Genomic DNA, 20,488 nt, shown 5'->3' with positions numbered 1-20,488 from the left:
ATAAAAAATGTGTTACATTTGAAACTAAGTTCTAACACAGGACATCTGCCAATTTGTCCAAAAACATCATTACAGAATTCACAATGACTGTTTTGGTAGAGTATCTTAATTTGAGCTCATGTTGTTTTTAATGTTAACTCCACACGCCAGTCCCTTTAAGATAGTTTATCCTTGGTTATGAAGTGTGACATGATGCTCTGGAAGCCAATGCCAACAAGGGTGGTCCTCCCAGGATGGTGTGGCACAATGGTGAAGTATCGCCAGCTAAAAGCATGCAGTTAACCAGCAGAGGGCAGTGGTAAGCTTCTACCTGCTGGCCAATTAGGACCATCCTATTCATTGGGGCAGGAGTGTGAAATTGTGTCCCATGGACCAAATGTTGCTCCTAATTCGTGACAATCTGCTTCTTGAAGTCTTGTTACTTCATTCTACATGCACTTTTTATTTACTTGTTTGCTGTATTTAAATTTGGTGAGCTTGGAGATTGAACAAGTTTGTTTTAACACTGTTACCATACCCGAGGGTACAGTCTAATTAGAACATTGAGAACATTATCAGCAGCTTGAAGTATAAACATATTAATAGAAACACGTAGTTAAAGTTATGTATGTCACCCTGACAGCCCCATGGTATACACCTTTGCAGGCAATAAAGGCAAAAACCTTGGACATGCCTGCATTAAAGAATTGGTTTGTAGATTTTCTTGAGCCAAGTGAGGAAACCCAACATCCCAAAGGGTTGTCCACCCTCCAAGAAGCGACAGTGCGACTGAAAGGCTTTTTAACTGTACCTTTCAGTACTGAATCGCTCCCTAGCTCAGGTATTTGGTTAATTTATTCATTCAAGGGATGTGGACTTCGCTGGCTAATCCAGCATTCATTGCCTTGACAAGGCAACGGTGTGCTGCCATCTTGAACCATTGATGTCCATGTGGTGTAGGTACATTCACAGTGCAGTTAGGGAGGGAATTCCAGGACTTTGACCCAGCGACAGTGAAGGGACGGCAATATATTTCCAAGTCAGGGTGGTGAGGGACTCGGAGGGAAACTTCCATGAGGTGCTATTCTCCTTGTCTGCTGCCCTGTCCTTCCAGATATTTGCGGCTGTGGCTTTGGAAGGTGCTGTCTGAGGAGGCTTGGTGAGTTCCTGCAGTGCATCTTCCAGATGGTACATAATGCTGCTACTATGCGTTTGTGGAGGGAGTGAATGTTTGTGGATGGGGTGCCAGTCGAGTGGGCTTTTTTTTCGTGGATGGTGTCAAGTGTTGTTGGAGCTGCACTCATCCAGGCAAGTGGACAACATTCTATCACACTCCATTTTAAAACAAAAATTCCAATTAAAGAGCAATTTAACATGGCCAATCTACCTACCCTGCACATCTTTGGGTTGTGGGGGTGAGACCCATGCAGACACGTGGAGAATGTGCAAACTCCACATGGACAGTGACTCGGGGCCAGGTAGAGAAGGTGATGGTGGATTATGGGGGCAGGAACATTATCGTAATGAGAGCATTGGAGGGGAGGTTTGTGGCGTTGGTAAGCGAATATGCCCCCAATTGGGATGATGCAGGGTTCGTGAAGAAAATGCTGGCTGCAATCCCAAAGTTGGATACCCATGAGTTGGTTGTGGAGGGGGATTGGAACACAGTGCTGGAGCCGAGGATGGACAGGTCCCAGTCGAGTTTGGTGACCCCGTAGTGGGGGGGGGGGGGGGGGGGGGACAAAGGCGATAGCCTGGCTTATGAGGGAGAGAGGGGACTGACCCATGGAGATTTTTACACCCGAGGGATCGGGAGTATTCGTTTTTTTCTCCGGTGCACAAGATGTTCTCAAGGATTGACATTTTTGTGGTGGGGAAGGCGCTGATGGTTGGAGAGGGCAGAGTAATTGCCAATTGTGATCTCGGACCACGCTCCACATTAGATGGATGAGGTACTGGAGAAGAGGTTGGCACATAGGCCGGGCTGGAAGATGGAGGTGGGGTTGCTGGCGGAACGGTAGTTGAGGAGTATGTGGGGTTCAATTGCATGGGGGAGGTCTCACCATCGATGGTTTGGGAGGAAATTAAGGGACTGGTGAGAGGGGAGGTGACCTCATTTATGGCTAAAGTGGATAGGGATGAGAGGGAGGAACAGCAACGGTTGATAGAAGACATTTTGGAGGAGGATGGGAGGTATGCGAGGGGCCCAGATCCGGGGCTCCTGGCAAAGAGGATGGAATTGTAGGCGAGGTTCAACCTATTGTCCGTGGGGAAAGCAGTGCGTCAGCTGATGAGGGCAAGGGGGAGCTGTCTATGAGTACGGGGAGCAGGCGGGTCGAATATTGGCAGGTCAGCTCCGGAGGCAGAGGGAGATAGTTTGGGTTTGAGATTGGATGCGAGAGTTGGTGGTGGCTCCTGAGCGGATTAACAAGGTGTTTGAGGAGTTTTATAGGGAGAATGAGTGGGATATGGGGCAGTTCCTAGGGGGGGGGGGGTTAGAGTGCCCGGGGTTGGGTGAAATGGAGAACGCGGGGCTGGAGGAGCCAGTGGGTGTAGCGGAAGTGAAGGTGGCAATCGGGAAGATGCAGGTGGGAAAGCGACGGAGCTGGGTGGGTTCCTGGTGGAATTTTACAAGAAATTTAAGAGCAAACTGGCTTCATTGCTGGTGGTTATGTTCGAGGACGTGATGGTCAGGGAGGTCTTGCCGAAAATGATGGGACAGGCCTCTATCTCGTTGCTGTTAAAGAGAGATAAGGACCGAGTGGAGCGTGGGTCGTATAGGCCCATATATCTGCTGCATATGGACGTCAAGCTATTGGCAAAGGTGCTGGCGTTAAGGTTGGAGATGTGCCTTCTGAGGGTGATTGGGGAGGATCAGATAGGGTTGGTTAATGGCAGACAGTTGTCATTGAACGTGAGGCGGCTGCTGAATGTGGTGCTTTCTCCGGCAGAGGGAAGTGTAGTAGTGGCATTAAACGCGGAGAAGGCGTTTGATCGGGTGGATTGGAGTTATCTGATTGCGATGTTAGACAAGTTTGGGATTCGGCTGAAGTTTGTGGCATGGGTGCAGTTCCTGGAAAAGGAGCCGATGGTGAGTGTGCGCACAAATGATATGAATTCAGGATATTTTTCATTGCACCGGGGAATGAGGCAGGGACGCCCCATGTCCCCCCTTCTGTTTGCATGGGTGACAGAGCCCTTGGCCATTGCGCTGAGAAGCTCGGAGTTGTGGATGGGGATTGTGAAGGGGGGGGGATGGTGAAACATAGTGTGCCCTTGGACGCGGATAATTTGTTTTTTTACATTTCGGAGCTGGGCTCGTCGGCGCTGGGGGGTGGGGGGACGGGGGACATAATGGGTTTTCAACAAACATTTGGGAATTCAGATATAAGCTTAATTTGGGGAACAGTGAGTATTTTTTGGTTTCCTTTCCGGGGCGGGGGGGGGGGGGGGCGGGTGGGGGGAGTTGGCGCAAGGGGGGTTGCCATTCCGTGTGGCAGCATTTCACTACAGGTATCTGGGGATGCAGGTGGCCCAGGTCAGGTCAGGTCTTCAGATGTTGAATTTCTCTAGCTTGGTAGGGAGGGTAAAGGCAGATTTGTTGAGGTGGGATAATCTTCCTCTGTCGTTGGCGGGCCGGGTACAGGCGGTGATGATAAACAATCCACCGCGATCTTTGTTTTTGTTTCAGCAACGGCAGGTCTTTTTTGCCTAAGGCGTTTTTCAAGGGGGTTAACAGGCTGATCTCTTTGTTTGTATGGGCGGGGAAGGTGTCCAGGATAAGGAAAGTGGTATTGCAGAGAGAATGGCACATGGTGGGTGGGGGAGGGGGTGGGAACGGGAAGGGGGGGGGGGGCGGGGTGGTGGTTAGGCCGGAGATGCCAGCGCTGGACTTGGGTGTGCACAGTAAGAAATCTCACAACCCCAGATTAAAGTCCAACATGTTTATTTGAAATCACAAGCTTCCGGAGCACAGCTCCTTCATCAGGACTTCACCTGAGGTGGTGTGGAGAGTGAACGCCTCGACTTTGTGTGTGAGGCTGGGTCTTACGCAGCTGAACGTGGTGTACAGGGCGCACCTGACAAAATCAAGGATGAGTCGGCTGTTCGAGGGGGTAGAGGATATCTGTGAGCGATGTGGGAGGGATCCTGCAAATCATGTGTATATGTTCTGGTCCTGCCCGAAGCTGGAAAGATTTTCGAGGGCGGTTTTCAGCAACATCTGGGGAGTTCTGCACGTAGATGTGGAGCCTGGTCCATTGGAAGCCATATTCGGGGTGTCGGACTGGCCCAAGCTACAGGTGGGTGTAGGGGCAGATGTTTTAGCCTTTGCCTCGCTGATTGCTCGCAGGCAGGTCCTGTTGGGTGGTGGTCAGCTTCTCCGCCCTGTGCCTCAGCAAGGTGGGGGAACCTGCTGGAGTTCTTAGTCCTGCAGAATGTGAAATTTGCTCTAAGGCAAATGGGTTCCACAAAAGCTGGGGTTTGTTCATTCTGCTTTTTGGAGAATTGATTACCGTTGACTGCTGAGGGAGGGGTAGGGTGAGGGAGAGAGGGAGGGGAGCTTTGGATGGGTGGGAGGTTTAATGTGTTGGGTGGGTTTATTGTTGTTGTAAAATGTAATAAGTTTAAAATTTGGAATAAAAATACATTAAAGAAAAGAATTATAGAATCCCTACAGTGCAGAAGGAGGCCTTTCGGCCCATCAGGTCTGCACCAATCCTCCAAAGAGCACTCTACCCAGGTCCACTCTCCTGCTCACGCTGCCCAATCCCTGTAATCCCGTAATCTAACCTGCACAATGTGGTGAACGTATTGTATTAACCATTCACCATGTATATCACTGTATCATGCTGTTGCCCATGTGGGCTCCTCCTATGGACCATTGTACGATATTATATGGAATGTATCATGTTGGTGCCCTTGTGGGCTCCGCCCCTGGCGCCACCCCCTTGAGAGGAGGTATAAAGAGCAGTTGCACTGTAGGCGGATCTCACTAGCAGAGCAGTCGCAGGCAGGCACTGTTCTAGTCGATTATAGCCACAGTTTACATCCGCTCTCTGTTTCGCGTGAATTGATGGTCGCATCACACAAATCTGAACTAAGGGGTAATTTAGCATGTGCCTCGTCGATGGTGGACAGCTTTGGGGAGTCAGGAGGCGGGTTATTCGCCGTAGGATTCCTGGCATCTGACCTGCTTTTGAAGCCACAGTATTGATCTATAATATCCCTACAGTGCAGAAAGAGGCCATTCGGCCCATTGAATCTGCATTGTCCCTCTGACTCTACCTAGGTCCATTCTCACGCCCTATTCCGGTAACCCCATACATTGATCATCGTTAATTCACTCAACTGGCACATCTTTGGACTGTGGGAGGAAACTGGAGCACCCAGAGGAAACCTACACAGGCACAGGGAGAAAGTGCAAACCCTGGCTCTGTGAGGCAGCAGTGCTAACCACTGTGCAACCAGTTATGGCGGGACAGGCTGGGCGAGAGCTGGTCCAGTTCAGTTTCTGGTGAATGGTAACCCCGGTTAATAGTGGGGAATTCAGTGATGGTAATGTCATTTTATGCCAAGGGGGCGATGGTTGGATTCTCTCTTGTCGGAGATGGTCATTGTCTGGCACTTGGCGCAAATGTGACCTGCCATTTGTCAGCCCAAGCCTGGATATTGCCCAGGTCTTTTTGCATTTGGACATGGATTGCTTCAGTATCTGAGGAGTTGTGATTGGTGCTGAACAGTGTGCAGTCATCAGCGAATATCGCCACTTCTGACCTTATGAAGGAAGGAAGGTCATTGATGAAGCAACTGAAGATGGTTGGGCTTGACTCTCCCATTGAGAATAATTACCTTATTGCCAGGCATCATGGAGAGCTGTTCACTCTTAACACACTTTGTTTAACATTTTTCATCAAAGTAGGTTGTCACTAAATGGTCAACTCACCTGATGGTCATGCTCTTGCTCCCAATATATTAATGACCCTGCCCTTGGGACTTGGGGCAGGATCATGGGAAGGCGAAAGGAGCAGATGAACGTTCTATCCTTCACTTCTGGTGGCGCAATGGCATTAACTCCAGATTCTCACACGGAGGGCTTTGGCAGAGACATGCGTTTGCAGTGAAATGATCAGTGTGCATTGCGAAAGATTTCCATATTTACTAAGCATCTGAAGGATTGTGAATTCAGATACATCTGGCATTCATAACATGGCTGCGATTGTTGACCAGAACCTACTTACGGTGAAAACTGAGGACTACTCAGCTAGCCATGTCTGGACAACAATATTAATTAATATGTTCAGTCTTTGGTTTGTAGAATTCATGTCTGCCTTCTGAGGGGACCTTGAAAGCTATAGGAATGAAATTGGATGACTTTAAATGTCTGATGCTCCTTGTAAATGACTGAAACATGTTGAAGTTGAGATTTCAGTTAACTCCTCCAGCAGCTGTGTTCTCTGCTTCCTATTGCAGCTTCACAATTACATGATGAGGAGATGCCGGCGTTGGACTGGGGTGAGCACAGTAAGAAGTCTTACAACACCAGGTTAAAGTCCAACAGGTTTATTTTGAATCACTAGCTTTCGGAGCACTGCTCCTTCCTCAGGTGAATGAAGAGGTGGGTTCCAGAAACATATATATAGACAAAGTCAAAGATGCAAGACAATACTTTGAATGCGAGTATTTTCAGGTAATTAAGTCTTTACAGGTCCAGACGGAACACTTCAGCAGTCAAGGGCATTCAGCCTCTGATCTTCAGGTAAGCGTTCTCCAAGGCGGCCTTCAGGGCGCGCGACAACGCAGGATCGCCCAGCAGAAACTTCGAGCCAAGTTCCGCACACATGAGGACGGCCTCAACCGGGACCTTGGATTCACGTCGCATTACATTCACCTCCCACCATCTGGCCTGGGCTTGCGAAATCCTATCAACTGTCCTGGCTGGAGACAATTCACACATCTTTAACCTGTGATTATCCCTCTCTCCAGTTGCTCCGTCTGGACCTGTAAAGAATTAATTACCTGCAAAGACTCTCATTCAAAGTATCATCTTGCATCTTTGACTTTGTCCTGCCGGATTTCAGGCCAGGCAGTTTGGGCCATGGGTGGTTCATGTCAAACCACGTTGGATGTGGTCAAAGGTAGCTTGGAGTGTGGGAATAGATTGGCGCAGGAGTGGTGAAGTGGATGACCAGTCAGGTGCCACACTGTACAATGTAGCACCTAGCCGAACTGTCCAAGTAAATTTTAAAAATTTTACTCAATTAAAATTGATGCAATCCACAATTTAAAAATGTCTGGTTGTTGGACAACTCTGTTTTTTGGACCACCAGTCCTAAAACACTGTACTGATTCAGCAAAAGCAAATTGCTACCGATACTGGAATCTGAGATACTAAAGGCAAAACCTATAAATGCTCAACTGATCAGGCAGAATCCATGGATAGGTTGATGACCTTGCCAGACTGGCTTTGTCGACCAAGGTCGGGAAGGAACGACTCACTTTGCAGCTACTGATTAAGGAATGTATAACTTCGATGTGCCAGAATGTAATAATAGTATCTATTCTATTAATACTGAAAACTTCTCAGGGATCTCAGATCTCCCTTGATCTGAGGGACTCTTAAGAAGGTTCTTTGGATTGTTTTTGCCACATATACATTATGCACGGGAGATGTTGGGCCATGAATCAAATTCTCCAAAATTGACACTACTTTGCTCCATTTGCATTTGTTATTTTGGAATGCTGTAAAACATTGGAGCAAAAGGAAGTGTAACTTATTCACAAGTTAATTTCGGGGTCTTATTGTATTAGATTTCTACATTGCCAATTCTTGTTTGTGGATTTTGCCAATTTATTATGTGGGCGTACCTGTTTGTTTCTGTTTATTTTGATTGCATTCCCAAAGAAGGCCAGAGCTGCCTTCATCGTTCTGGAGAGCAGCACAAATGGGAGTGGTCACATGGACAAGACCAGGCACAGCATTTTGCTGATGTTAGAGGAGGTGTGCCTCAGGGGACAGAGATTTAATAAGGAGATATTGTAGGCCTGTACTATCTCCTCCAGAAATTCCTACTGATCACTGTTCCCTCTAAGCTGTCCAGGAGCTCAGCCACAAATCAATCCGGTATGTGCCATGCAGGGATCAAACAGGTAGTGTTCAATTTTCTCCTTGAAATGAGTGCAGATGGGATTAAGCAGTGCAACAAGCATGCTGTGCAGCGCAAACAAACTTTAGAGGGAACATTAACACTGACCACCAATACAATACTCTCGACTTTGCCGTTTGTGGTGAGGGTGAAAAATCTCCTTGAATCTTTCCATGGCATTATTTTATAAAGAAGCAGACAGTCCACACGACTGTGCTGCAGCCATGTGTAGAATGTTTACTGGGTTGAAATCCTTTCGCAGAGGTGGTGATATAGCCGTCATATGAGTGTCCTCCCACTGGGGTAGGCCGGGAGGCAAGGGGGGTATAATCATGTCGTACGATGAGGGGTGAAGCCCCATCGCCTTCCTGACCCCCACCCCCCCCCCCCCACTGGTTAAGAATAGAACAGGAGGGGTAAGGACAACCTTCCCACCTGGAGGCCATCACTGCAGGGGGATGCCTGCGAACTGATATGTTGAGGTGCATTGCCACCTATTTATACAGCCTGTGCCCAAAGGAGAGACCTGCTGGTGGCAAAAAGCATCCATACAAGACTGCCCCCGGCCCTTTAAACGGGTCAAATTCCAATAACGCCAAGGCCTTCCTGATAGGCCTCAGAGAGCTTGTCTCACTTGCCTTCAATTCAGGGCTCCAGCAATGTTTTGCATGTAGCCTGGGCCTACGGCAGTACCGGCAGTGGCCACCTGATTGAACAACCTGAAGAAGAACACGGCTTTGATTACCAAGGCATTTTGGAACCGGTGTCCACAGTAGTCTTAACATTAATCAGAGCAAAAACATTAAAACATTCTGATCTCTTAATATGCCACTATTGGCACCCTTCTTAGTCATTATCTCCACCATGTACATTTCCTTTTTCTTTCTGTGCACGACATCTTTGTTGTCAATCTCCACCTACCGGTGGCCCTCTATCCAGCTTCACTGCTCCACGCACCCCCCCACAACAGCATAAATCTGACCCTATTTCCACTTCTCTCCGGCTTTGACAAAGAGTCATTCAGGCTCAAAACGTTAGCTCCCTTCTCTCTCCATAGATGCTGCCGAGATTGTCCAGCATTTTCTGTTTGTGTTTCAGATTCCAGCGTCTGCAGTAATTTGTTTTTATCCACAACAGCATCACAATCCGAAATGCATAAAACGATTGAATTCACTTTGAGTCTTTCCATTCCTTTTCCGAGACTAAGGGCGGGACACTACGGCCGCGCCCGCCCGGCGACCGTAAATTCTTGCCCGAGGTCAATGGACCTTTACACGCCCACGTCCTGCCCGTGACGATCTTGTGGTGGGCAGGGCGGAAGAACCCAGCCCAATTAATCCAGTCTCACATGATCCTTTAATGGCTAACTTCATTGCTGTCCTCGGAGTTGGGCTGCTTATTTTCTTTATAATAATCGTTATTGGGGGGTTCAATAGCACCGGGTTCTATTCTATGGAGGTGATATAATTTAGTTAGGAAATCCACCTGCTCTGCTATGAAGACCACTTTCACATTCACATTCGAGGTGACCAGCAGCATGTCCTGTAGAATGACCTAAGGATTCAGACAGGCACTGATATTTTAAAAAAAAAATTTAGAGTACCCAATTCATTTTTCCAAGGGGCAATTTAGCGTGGTCAATCCACCTACCCTGCACATCTTTGGGTTGTGGGGGGCAAAACCCACACAAACACGGGGAGAATGTGCAAACTCCACACGGACAGTGACCCAGAGCCGGGATCAAACCTGGGACCTCGGCGGCATGAGGCAGCAGCGCTAACCACTGCACCACTGTGCTGCCCCTAGACAGGCACTAATATGTGTATTGGGAGTACACTACATTTGTATTTTGCTTTTGTTGCAAAGCATCTGTCTTTGATTTGTTTTCCAGTTATATTTTTGTATTTCTCATCCATTCGTATTTTAAAATTTCAATAATGGGGATTGCCTTCAGCTGAGCAGCTGATTCTTGATGCTCATCCTGCACCTTTGTTTCAGACTGATATTTTGCCATTGCCATTTAGAACGATTGTTTGGTGGGCTTTCATTCTTAGCCCTCTGGTGCCCTTGGTCTCAGTTATCTGAATTCTAGCTTCTGTGAGTTTGACCTTTCCTACAACCTTGACTAGCAATTTTTGTTTTGCCATGGATGAGACCTTTATTGTCTTGTGACAGAGAGTTTGAGTTTATTACTGACACCCTCATTTAATAAGTATTGCCACTTTTCATGGGAAGGCAGCCTGTGGAGTGGATATCAAGTATACCTGAAGTTTTGTTTCCCTTTTCTAAAGGTATTGTTACAGTGAATACTGATTCCCAAAGATTTGCGGCCTTTCCCTTGATCATGTAACTAGAGGCTCCTGTCCAAAATGCAAGACCAACCTTCCCTTGTATTTCAGGCAGTAGATTGCAATGAAACAGTCAGGCAAATTCTGCATCATCCTTCGTTAGACGATCTCTCTAGCTACAAAATATACTCAGTGTAACCTATCATAGAAATAAGATGATCTTCCCTTTCAATTGCATCATCTCCAGTGTCATCTATGTCATAGAATTGATCATATCTCTGTTTTAGCCACTCAAACATGTTGTGATAGCTCTGCCAGCTACAACAGGCAGCTCCTACCCATAGCTGAACCTCAGTGAGAAGCAGGAAGTGAATACAAATTCTTAAACAATTTAGGAACAGTTGTTAAATTTTCCTAAAGGTAAATGTTGGGTTGCTGTGGGTTAGGTCAGGTTGCTCGGTTTCACCCAGAGATGAACTTCCGGCCACATATCTATGCCACAACTAAGTCTGTTTCTTTCCAACTCTGAAACATTACCAGAGTCCATCCCTACCTCAGCTCATCTGCTGTTGGAAACCTCATTCACACCTTTTCCTCTAGTCCTGACTATTCGAACCCACTCCTGGCTAGCCTCTCAAATACTGCCCTCTGTAAGCTTGAGGTCATCTAAAACACCGTTAACCATGTAATTACTCGCATCAACTCCCATTCACCCGTGTTCATCAAATTCTGGCTCCTTGAGGACCCCTGATTTTAATCGCTCCACAATTGGTGGCTGTAAACAAAACTAGTCCTGAAAGAAAATGCCTTGGAGGGAAAGTTTACACAACCATTAAATCAAAATGAACTGGAGTTTACCCAATAACCGAGGCAGAAAGAAGTGGAATTAAGGTCACAATTAGCCAAAAATGAATCTTAGCTTTTGCTTCTGACAATATGGTCACAGGAGAGGCAGAAACTAGTTGAGCAGGGATCAGAATGTAAAGGAGGCCTTGCCCTGGGCAGTTGGGGATGGGGAGAAGTGTCAGACTAATTGATTTATAGCTCCTCCTCTGTGCTCTTCCTCATTTCTTATATAGCTTCAGCTGCCTTGGCCTCTAAGATTACTCCCAAAACCTCTCCAACTCGCTACATCTCTTTCTTCCTTTAACATGCCCCTTAAAATTGGCACGGCATGGTGGCACAGTGGTTAGCACTGCTGCCTCACAGCTCCAGGGACCCGGGTTCAATTCCGGCCTCGGGTGACCATCTGTGTGGAGTTTGCACTTTCTCCCTGTGTCTGCGTGGATTTCCTCCGGATTATCCGGTTTCCTCCCACAGTCCAAAGATGTGCGGGTTAGGTGGATTAGCCATGCTAAATTGCCCCTTAGTGTCCAAAAGGTTACGTAGAATTACGGGGACATGGTGGAGGCATGGGCTTAAGTAAGGTGCTCTTTCCAAGGGCTGCTGTAGACTTGATGGGCCGAATGGCCTCCTTCTACATTGTAAGGATTCTATGATAAAACCTATCTCTTTGACCACATTTTTGGCCCTCTGCTCTCACATGAAGCTGGGTGTCTTACTTTACAATGATCTTGTGAAGTGCCATGGTTGGTCCCTTATATTAAAGTTGCTGTATAAATATATGCTTTTGTCATTGTAAACCTATGCAGCACTGCAACAGTTTTAATCACATCATTCTGCTGCCTTTCTCTGGAATCCCCTTTGCTCCAATTCTAAAGTTTTTTTGTCAATCAGCTTGGATTCCATCCAGCTTTCTGCGTTTTTGAAATCTTAATTCTAACATTTCATTGTGCTCTTTTGTTAACTTCAATCTGTTGGTCTCACTTTAATCTAGCTCAAATTGAGTTCCGGTTTATACCTGTAGATTACTTTTACATTCTGATCCCTGCTCAACGAGTTTCTGCCTCTCCTGTGACCATATTGTCAGAAGCAAAAGCTAAGATTCATTTTTGGCTAATTGTGACCTTAATTCTACTTCTTTCTGCCTCGGTTATTGGGTAAACTCCAGTTCATTTTGATTTAATGGTTGTGTAAACTTTCCCTCCAAGGCATTTTCTTTCAGGACTAGTTTTGTTTACATACTAGCTTTCATTGTGCCAACCGTTATTTAAACTGTGTTAGCTCAACGCTTAACCTTTGAGTTAACATTAATGCAACAAGAGGAAAGGTAATAGTTAAAGTTGATCATTATCACACTTTTCTATTGGAATTGCACTTTAAAGTATAGAAAATGCTTTAAAGTTTAAATTTTAGCTGAATTTGTTGGCAGTTGGAGACAGGACCTCAGGGAATGAACATCTCAACTCTACTAGAAGAAAGACTGGCAGTGCGGAAGTTGCAGGCGAAAAGACCCTCTATCCACCACCCACCCCCCCCCCCCCCCCACTCCCCTCCGACCTGGAGTGCTTCAGCATCCCGACCAAGCCCAACCCCCTTGAGGGCCCCCTACACCGCCCCCCCCCCCCCCCATCCCCCGTCCCACGCCCATGGCAACCAGAGTTGAATTGGCACTCCTTTCCCACTTTCATACCTTAGGATTCTTCAGATCATTTCTCACCTGACCTTCTGGCTCAGGTTAGGTAAGAACTGTGCAAGGCAGCATATTCCTGAGGCCTTCTATCTTGGGCTTCAGAGCTGGACGCAAGGAGGCATTGCCCTGGGCAGTTGGGGATGAGGAGAGGTCTCAGACTAATTGATCTCAAACTCCTCCTCTGTGCTCTTCCTAATTTCTTATATAGGTGGGTATTGTTTGCTACGTTCCAATCTTTTGAAACGGTTCTCAAATCTAAGGAATTCTTAATATTCTTTTAATATTCTAGGGTACAAGTCATCAGGTCCAGAAGATTTGTTGTCACTTAGCCCCATTAATTTCGGCAGCACTATTTCTTTACTTACAACCATTGTTTTAAGTTCCTCATTCTTGCTGGACGCCTGGTTCCCCAATATTTGTAGAATGTTGTTTGTGTTTTCTATCGTGAAGAGAGATGCCATAAAGGATTTGTTTAATGTTCCTGCCATTTCCTTAATTCCCCATTATAATTCCACCTGTCTTTGTCTCTCATGGGCCCACATTTACTTTTACTAATCTCTTCCTATTTGCGTACCTATGGGAATGCTTATAATCTTTTTTATGTCTCTTGTTAGGTAGGTTTCATATTTTCTTTCCCATTTTTCTTATCAATTTGTTGGTCCTCCTTTGTTGAATTCCAAAATACTCCCAATTCTCAAGCTTACTACTTTGTTGGACAACATTATAAGCCTCTTTCTTTGATTCACTGCTACCTTTAATTCCTCTTGTTAGCAATGGTTGGACCACATTTTGTGGGTATTTGTGCCTTGAACAAATGTTGTTCCAAATTATATATTAATACTTGAAATGTAAGCCATTGCTTATCTGCGATCATACCCTTTAATGTTGTTTCCCAGTCTACCTTAGCCAATTCTCTCCTCATACCTATATGGTTTGGGTTTCTTTAAATTTAAGACTCCCAACTTTGAACTGAACCACATCACTTTTAAACTCAATGTAAAACTATACCATATTATGGTCACTCTTCCCCAGAGGCCCCTTTGCTAGCTACAAGGTTATTAATTAACCCTTTTTCATTGCACAATACTAGATCCCAATTAGCCTGTTCCCAAGTTGGTTTCTCTTTTTAAAAAAAATATATTTATTAAAGTTTTTTAACACTATTTTTCTCCCTTACAAACAATAATCTCCCCCCCTCGTAACAAAAAAACCCGAGAAATCACGCAGAGCAAGATATATACATGGCAAAATGATATATTTACACAGCTTTGTACACTGGCCCTCACCCGTACGTGCCAGTTTCCCCAACCCTTCATGTTATCTCTTGCTCATCCACCCTTCCAGGCAGTCCCCCCTTCCCCCCCCCTCCCAGGACGTCCCCTCCACCCACCCCCCCAAGGTTGCTGCTGCTGCTGACCGACCTTCCTCTAACGCTCCGCGAGATAGTCTAGGAACGGTTGCCACCGCCTGTAGAACCCCTGCGCAGACCCGCTCAAGGCGAACTTAATCCTCTCCAACTTTATGAACCCAGCCATATCATTTATCCAGGCCTCCAGGCTGGGGGGCTTCGCCTCCTTCCACATTAGCAAGATCCTTCGCCGGGCTACTAGGGACGCAAAGGCCAGAATGCCGGCCTCTTTTGCCTCCTGCACTCCCGGTTCGTCCACTACTCCAAATATAGCTAGCCCCCAGCTTGGCTTGACCTGGACTTTCACCACCTGAGATATTGCTCCCGCCACTCCTCTCCAGAACCCCTCCAGTGCCGGGCATGACCAAAACATATGGACATGGTTCGCCGGGCTCCCTGAGCACCTTCCACATCTGTCCTCTACCCCAAAGAACCTACTCAACCTTGCCCCCGTCAAGTGCGCTCTGTGACCACCTTAAATTGTATCAGGCTGAGCCTGGCACACGAGGAGGAGGAATTAACCCTACCTAGGGCATCAGCCCACAGACCTTCCTCGATCTCCTCCCCCAGCTCCTCCTCCCATTTACCCTTCAACTCTTCTACCAGCGCTTCCCCCTCTTCTTTCAACTCCTGGTGTATTTCCGACACCTTGCCCTCCCCGACCCATACACCCGAGATCGCCCTATCTTGAACTTCTTGCGCCGGGAGCAACGGGAATTCCCTCACCTGTCGCCTCACAAAAGCCCTCACCTGCATATATCTAAAGGCATTTCCCGGGGGTAACTCGAACTTTTCCTCCAGTGCCCCTAGGCTCGCAAACGTCCCATCGATGAACAGGTCCCCCATTCTTCCAATCCCCGCCCGATGCCAGCTCTGGAACCCCCCGTCCATCTTCCCCGGGACAAACCGGTGGTTACCCCTGATCGGGGACCACACCGATGCTCCCATTGCACCCCGGTGCCATCTCCACTGGCCCCAGATCCTTAGTGTTGCCGCCACCAACGGGCTCGTGGTATACTTTGTCAGCGAGAGCGGCAGCGGTGCCGTCACCAACGCCCCCAGGCTCATTCCTTTACAGGACGCCATCTCCATCCTCTTCCATGCCACCCCCTCTCCCTCCATAACCCACTTGCGGATCATCGCCACATTTGCTGCCCAGTAGTAGCTCCCCAGGTTTGGCAGCGCCAACCCTCCTCGGTCCCTACTGCGTTCCAGGAACCCTCTCCTTACTCTCGGGGTCTTATTCCCCAACACAAACGCCATAATACTCCTGCCTACTCTTTTAAAAAAGGCCTTAGTGATCACGATGGGAAGGCACTGAAACACAAACAGAAACCTCGGAAGGACCACCATTTTGACCGACTGCACTCTACCCGCCAGCGAGAGCGGTAACATGTCCCATCTTTTGAAATCCTCCTCCATTTGCTCCACCAACCTAGTCAGATTCAGTGTATGTAGGGTCCCCCAACTCCTAGCTATCTGGATCCCCAGATACCGAAAGCTACCCTCCGCCCTCCTCAGCGGTAGGTCCCCTATCCCTCTTTCTTGGTCCCCCGCCTGTAATACAAAGAGCTCACTCTTCCCTACATTGAGCTTATAGCCCGAAAACTCCCCAAACTCCCTTAGAGTCTGCATGATCTCCACCATCCCTTCCATTGGATCCGCCACGTACAGCAACAGGTCATCCGCATATAGCGACACCCGATGATCTTCTCCCCCTCGGACCACCCCCCTCCATTTATTAGACTCCCTCAAAGACATGGCCAATGGTTCGATCGCCAATGCGAACAACAGGGGGGACCCCTGCCTCGTCCCTCGGTACAGCCGAAAGTACTCCGACCTCCGCCTGTTCGTCACTACACTCGCCATCGGGGCTCTGTAAAGGAGCTTAACCTAATTGTTAAACACTACCCCGAACCCAAACCTACGCAGCACCTCCCAGAGGTACTCCCACTCTACTCGGTCAAAGGCCTTCTCCGCGTCCATAGCTGCCACTATCTCCGCCTCTCCCTCCTCCGATGGCATCATTATCACGTTTAAGAGCCGCCGCACATTGGTGTTTAGTTGCCTGCCCTTTACAAATCCCGTCTGGTCCTCGTGGATTACCCCCGGGACACAGTCCTCGATCCTCGTGGCCAGCACTTTTGCCAGCAACTTTGCATCCACATTGAGGAGCGAGATCGGCCTGTACGATCCACATTGCAGTGGGTCCCTGTCCCGCTTTAGGATCAAATAAATTGTCGCTTCCGACATTGTCGGGGGCAGGGTCCCCTCCTCTCTTGCCTCATTAAAGGTCCTCACCAGTAGCGGGGCCAACAGGTCTGCGTACTTCCTGTAGAACTCGACCGGGAATCCGTCCGGTCCCGGGGCCTTCCCCGCCTGCATGCTCCCCAAACCCTTGCTCAGCTCCTCCAACCCAATTGGTGCCCCCAAACCAGCCACCTCTTGCTCCTCCACCCTCGGGAATCTCAGCTTATCTAGGAATCGTCTCATCCCCTCTTCCCCCGCTGGGAGCTGGGATCTGTACAGCTCTTCATAAAAGGCCTTGAATACCTTGTTTATTTTCGTCGCACTCCGAACCGTGGCTCCCCTTCCATCTTTAACTCCCCCTATTTCCCTCACTGCCATCCTCTTACGGAGCTGGTGTGTCAGCATCCGACTAGCCTTTTCCCCATACTCGTAGGTCGCCCCCTGCGCTTTCCTCCACTGTGCCTCCGCCTTCCCTGTGGTCAACAGGTCAAACTCCGTCTGGAGCCGTCGTCTTTCCCCAAGTAATCTTTCCTCCGGGGCCTCTGCGTATCTCCTGTCCACTCTCAAAATCTCCCCCACTAACCCCTCCCTTTCCATACCCTCTGTCTTCTCCCTATGAGCCCTAATGGAAATTAGCTCTCCCCTGATCACCGCCTTCAACGCCTCCCATACCACCCCCACCCGCACCTCCCCGTTGTCGTTGGCCTCCAAGTACCTTTCGATACACCCCCTCACCTTCCCACACACCACCTCGTCCGCCAGCAGTCCCACATCCAGCCACCACAACGGGCGTTGGTCCCTCTCCTCTCCCAGCTCCAGTTCCACCCAGTGCGGGGCATGGTCAGAAACGGCTATAGCCGAATACTCCGTCCCCTCCAACCTCGGGATGAGCGCCCTACCCAGAACAAAGAAATCTATCCGGGAGTAGGCTTTGTGTACATGGGAGAAGAAAGAAAATTCCCTGGCCTGCGGCCTTGCAAACCACAATGGGTCCACTCCCCCCATCTGATCCATAAACCCCCTAAGTACCTTGGCTGCCTCCGGCCTCTTTCCAGTCCTTGATTTGGAGCGGTCCAGTGCTGGATCCAACACTGTATTGAAGTCCCCTCCCATTACCAGGCCTCCTATCTCCAGGTCCGGAATGCGCCCCAACATGCACTTCATGAATCCTGCATCATCCCAGTTCGGGGCGTATACGTTTACCAACACCACCCACGTCCCTTGCAGCCTACCGCTCACCATTACATATCGCCCTCCATTGTCCGCTACAATAGTCTTGGCCTCGAATGACACCCGCTTTCCCACCAATATTGCCACCCCTCTATTCTTCGCGTCCAGTCCCGAGTGGAATACCTGTCCTACCCATCCCTTTCTTAGCCTGACCTGGTCCGCCACCTGCAGGTGTGTCTCATGGAGCATGGCCACGTCCGCCTTCAGTCCCTTTAAGTGCGCGAACATTCAAGCCCTCTTCACCGGCCCATTCAGGCCCCTCACATTCCACGTTATCAGCCGGATTGGAGGGGCTCTCAACCCCTCACACCCCGCCGACTAGCCATCTCCTTTTCTGGGCCAGTCCCGTGTCCACGCCTCCCTCACCCTCCAGTCCCCCAGAGGGGGGACCCCCGTCCCGACCACCTCTTCTGTGTCCCATTCCCTTTCGGCCAGTGCAGCAGCATCCCTTCCCCCCCCCCTTCCCCCCTCCCCTCCCCCCACTAGACCCCTGTCTAGCATTTTTGCTCCCCCCATGTCACTCCCGTAAGTCAGCTGACGCCTGCTGACCCCGGCTTCCCCCGCCGTCCCATTGACCTCTCCCAATCCATATGCATTCCTTTGTTCCCCTTCCCGCCTTTCCAAAGCCCGCTCCGCCCCCTCTGGCGCAGCTCCTGTTGCGGCCTTGTCTCTCTCCCCCAGCCCATGTAACATTTCCTGCGCGTGATTGACCCCCTATATACAACAACCATCACACATCAAACCCCAAAACATCCCCCCCACCCTCACAAACCCTTAGTTAGACTCCAACTTTTCGGCTTGTACAAAGGTCCACGCCTCTTCAGGTGTTTCGAAGTAATAGTGTTGGCCCTTGTATGGGACCCACAGTCGCGCTGGCTGCAGCATTCCGAATTTCACTTCTTTCCGGTACAACGCCGCTTTGGCCCGGTTGAAACCCGCTCTCCGCTTTGCAACCTCCGTGCTCCAGTCCGGGCATATTCGGATCTCTGCATTGTCCCACTTACTGCTCCGCTCCTTCTTGGCCCATCTCAGGACCCACTCTCTGTCCGTGAACCGGTGGAACCTCACCACCATCGCCCTTGGCAGCTCATTTGCCTGGGGCCTCTTCGCCAGCACTTGATGTGCCCCGTCCAACTCCAGCGGCCTCGAAGGGGCCTTCATGCCCATCATCGCCTCGAGCATCGTGCTCGCGTATGCCCCGGCATCAGCCCCCTCCACTCCCTCAGGGAGACCCAGGATTCGCAGATACTTTCTCCTTGACCTGTTCTCCAGGTCATCGAGTCTTCCCGCCCACCTCTTGTGTAGCGCCTCGTTCTGCTCCACTCTCACCGCCAGGCCCACGAGCTCGTCCTCGTTCTGACTGACTCTTTTCTGTACTTCCTGGATCTTAGCTTTGTGGGCCTTCTGGGTGATCCCGAGTCCTTCAATTGCTGAAAGCATAGGCGCCAACATCTCCTTGTGCATTTCCTCGCGCTGCTCCTTGAAGCAGCGCTTGATGAACTCCTGCAGCTCCCCTTTGTCCCTGGCCGCCGCCATTTTGTTTTCTTTCCCTCGCTTCTCCCGTTGCTCCAGTGCCGCTCCTTTGGACGTTACACTTCTGGTCCGTTTCAGAGAGGTTGGAGATGGACCTCTCTCTTCCCTTCCCTACGGGCTGCGTCAAAAAAAAAGTTCCGTTGGGGCTCCTCTAACGAGCCCGAAAGTCCGTGGTAGCGGGAGCTGCCGAATTGTGTGGCTTAGCTCCGCATGGCCGCAACCGGAAGTCGAGAGGGAATCCTTTTGGCAGTGTTCGCTTCACCAGTCTGCCCCAAAACGTCTATGGAAACTCCTGAAAAAGGTCTGAGAGTCAGTTCCAGACGGGAGCTGCCGAATGCGCGACCTACTCCTCCATGGCCGCCACCGGAAACCTTGTCCCTGCTTCTTCAATGGCCTTGGTAGATCTTTTCACAGTTGTTCCCTCTGCTGCTAGAATTCACCTTTGATAGAGTCAAGTCAGATTGCAGCTTTAAGCTTGCCCTTCCCCCGCCTGCATGCTGGAAGAGGCCTTTGTCTATTGCTGCAACTCAAGCCAAATCTTTTACTGTTTCTGCCGGGTCTGGTAGCCAAAAGACATAACATTCCTGGGGGACACTGTCAGGGGAATGCTGCAGTCTTCTTGCCACACCGGGAAATGTCAAACAAATGCCGTGGGGGCCCTGTAAAAGAGCCCAAAAGTCCGTTCCAAGCGGGAGCTACCGAATATGCGACCTAGCTCTGCATAGCCGCACCCGGAAGTCCCCCAAGTTGGTTTCTCAACATACTGATCTAGGGAATGACCTTGTATACATCCCAAGAAAGTGTCCTATTACTACAAATGTGTTTTGTCCAGTCCATGTGCTATTGTCTTTATAGAATATCTACAGTGCAGAAGGAGGCATTCAGTCCATCGAGTCTGCAACGACCCTTGGAAAGAGTACCCTATCTAGGCTCATGACCCAACCTTATCCCCACAACCAAGTAACCCCACCTAATCTTACATTAAGACCAGTACGAAGTCTTACAACACCAGGTTAAAGTCCAACAGGTTTGTTTCGATGTCACTAGCTTTCAGAGCGCTGCTCCTTCCTCAGGTGAGGGACTATGGTGACTTTACTCCCCCTTGTAAGGAGGAGTGTTGGAT

This window comes from Scyliorhinus torazame, chromosome 3 (assembly GCF_047496885.1).
Source record: "Scyliorhinus torazame isolate Kashiwa2021f chromosome 3, sScyTor2.1, whole genome shotgun sequence".
Taxonomy (NCBI): Eukaryota; Metazoa; Chordata; class Chondrichthyes; order Carcharhiniformes; family Scyliorhinidae; genus Scyliorhinus; species Scyliorhinus torazame.
Note: the sequence above shows the minus strand (reverse complement) of the source record.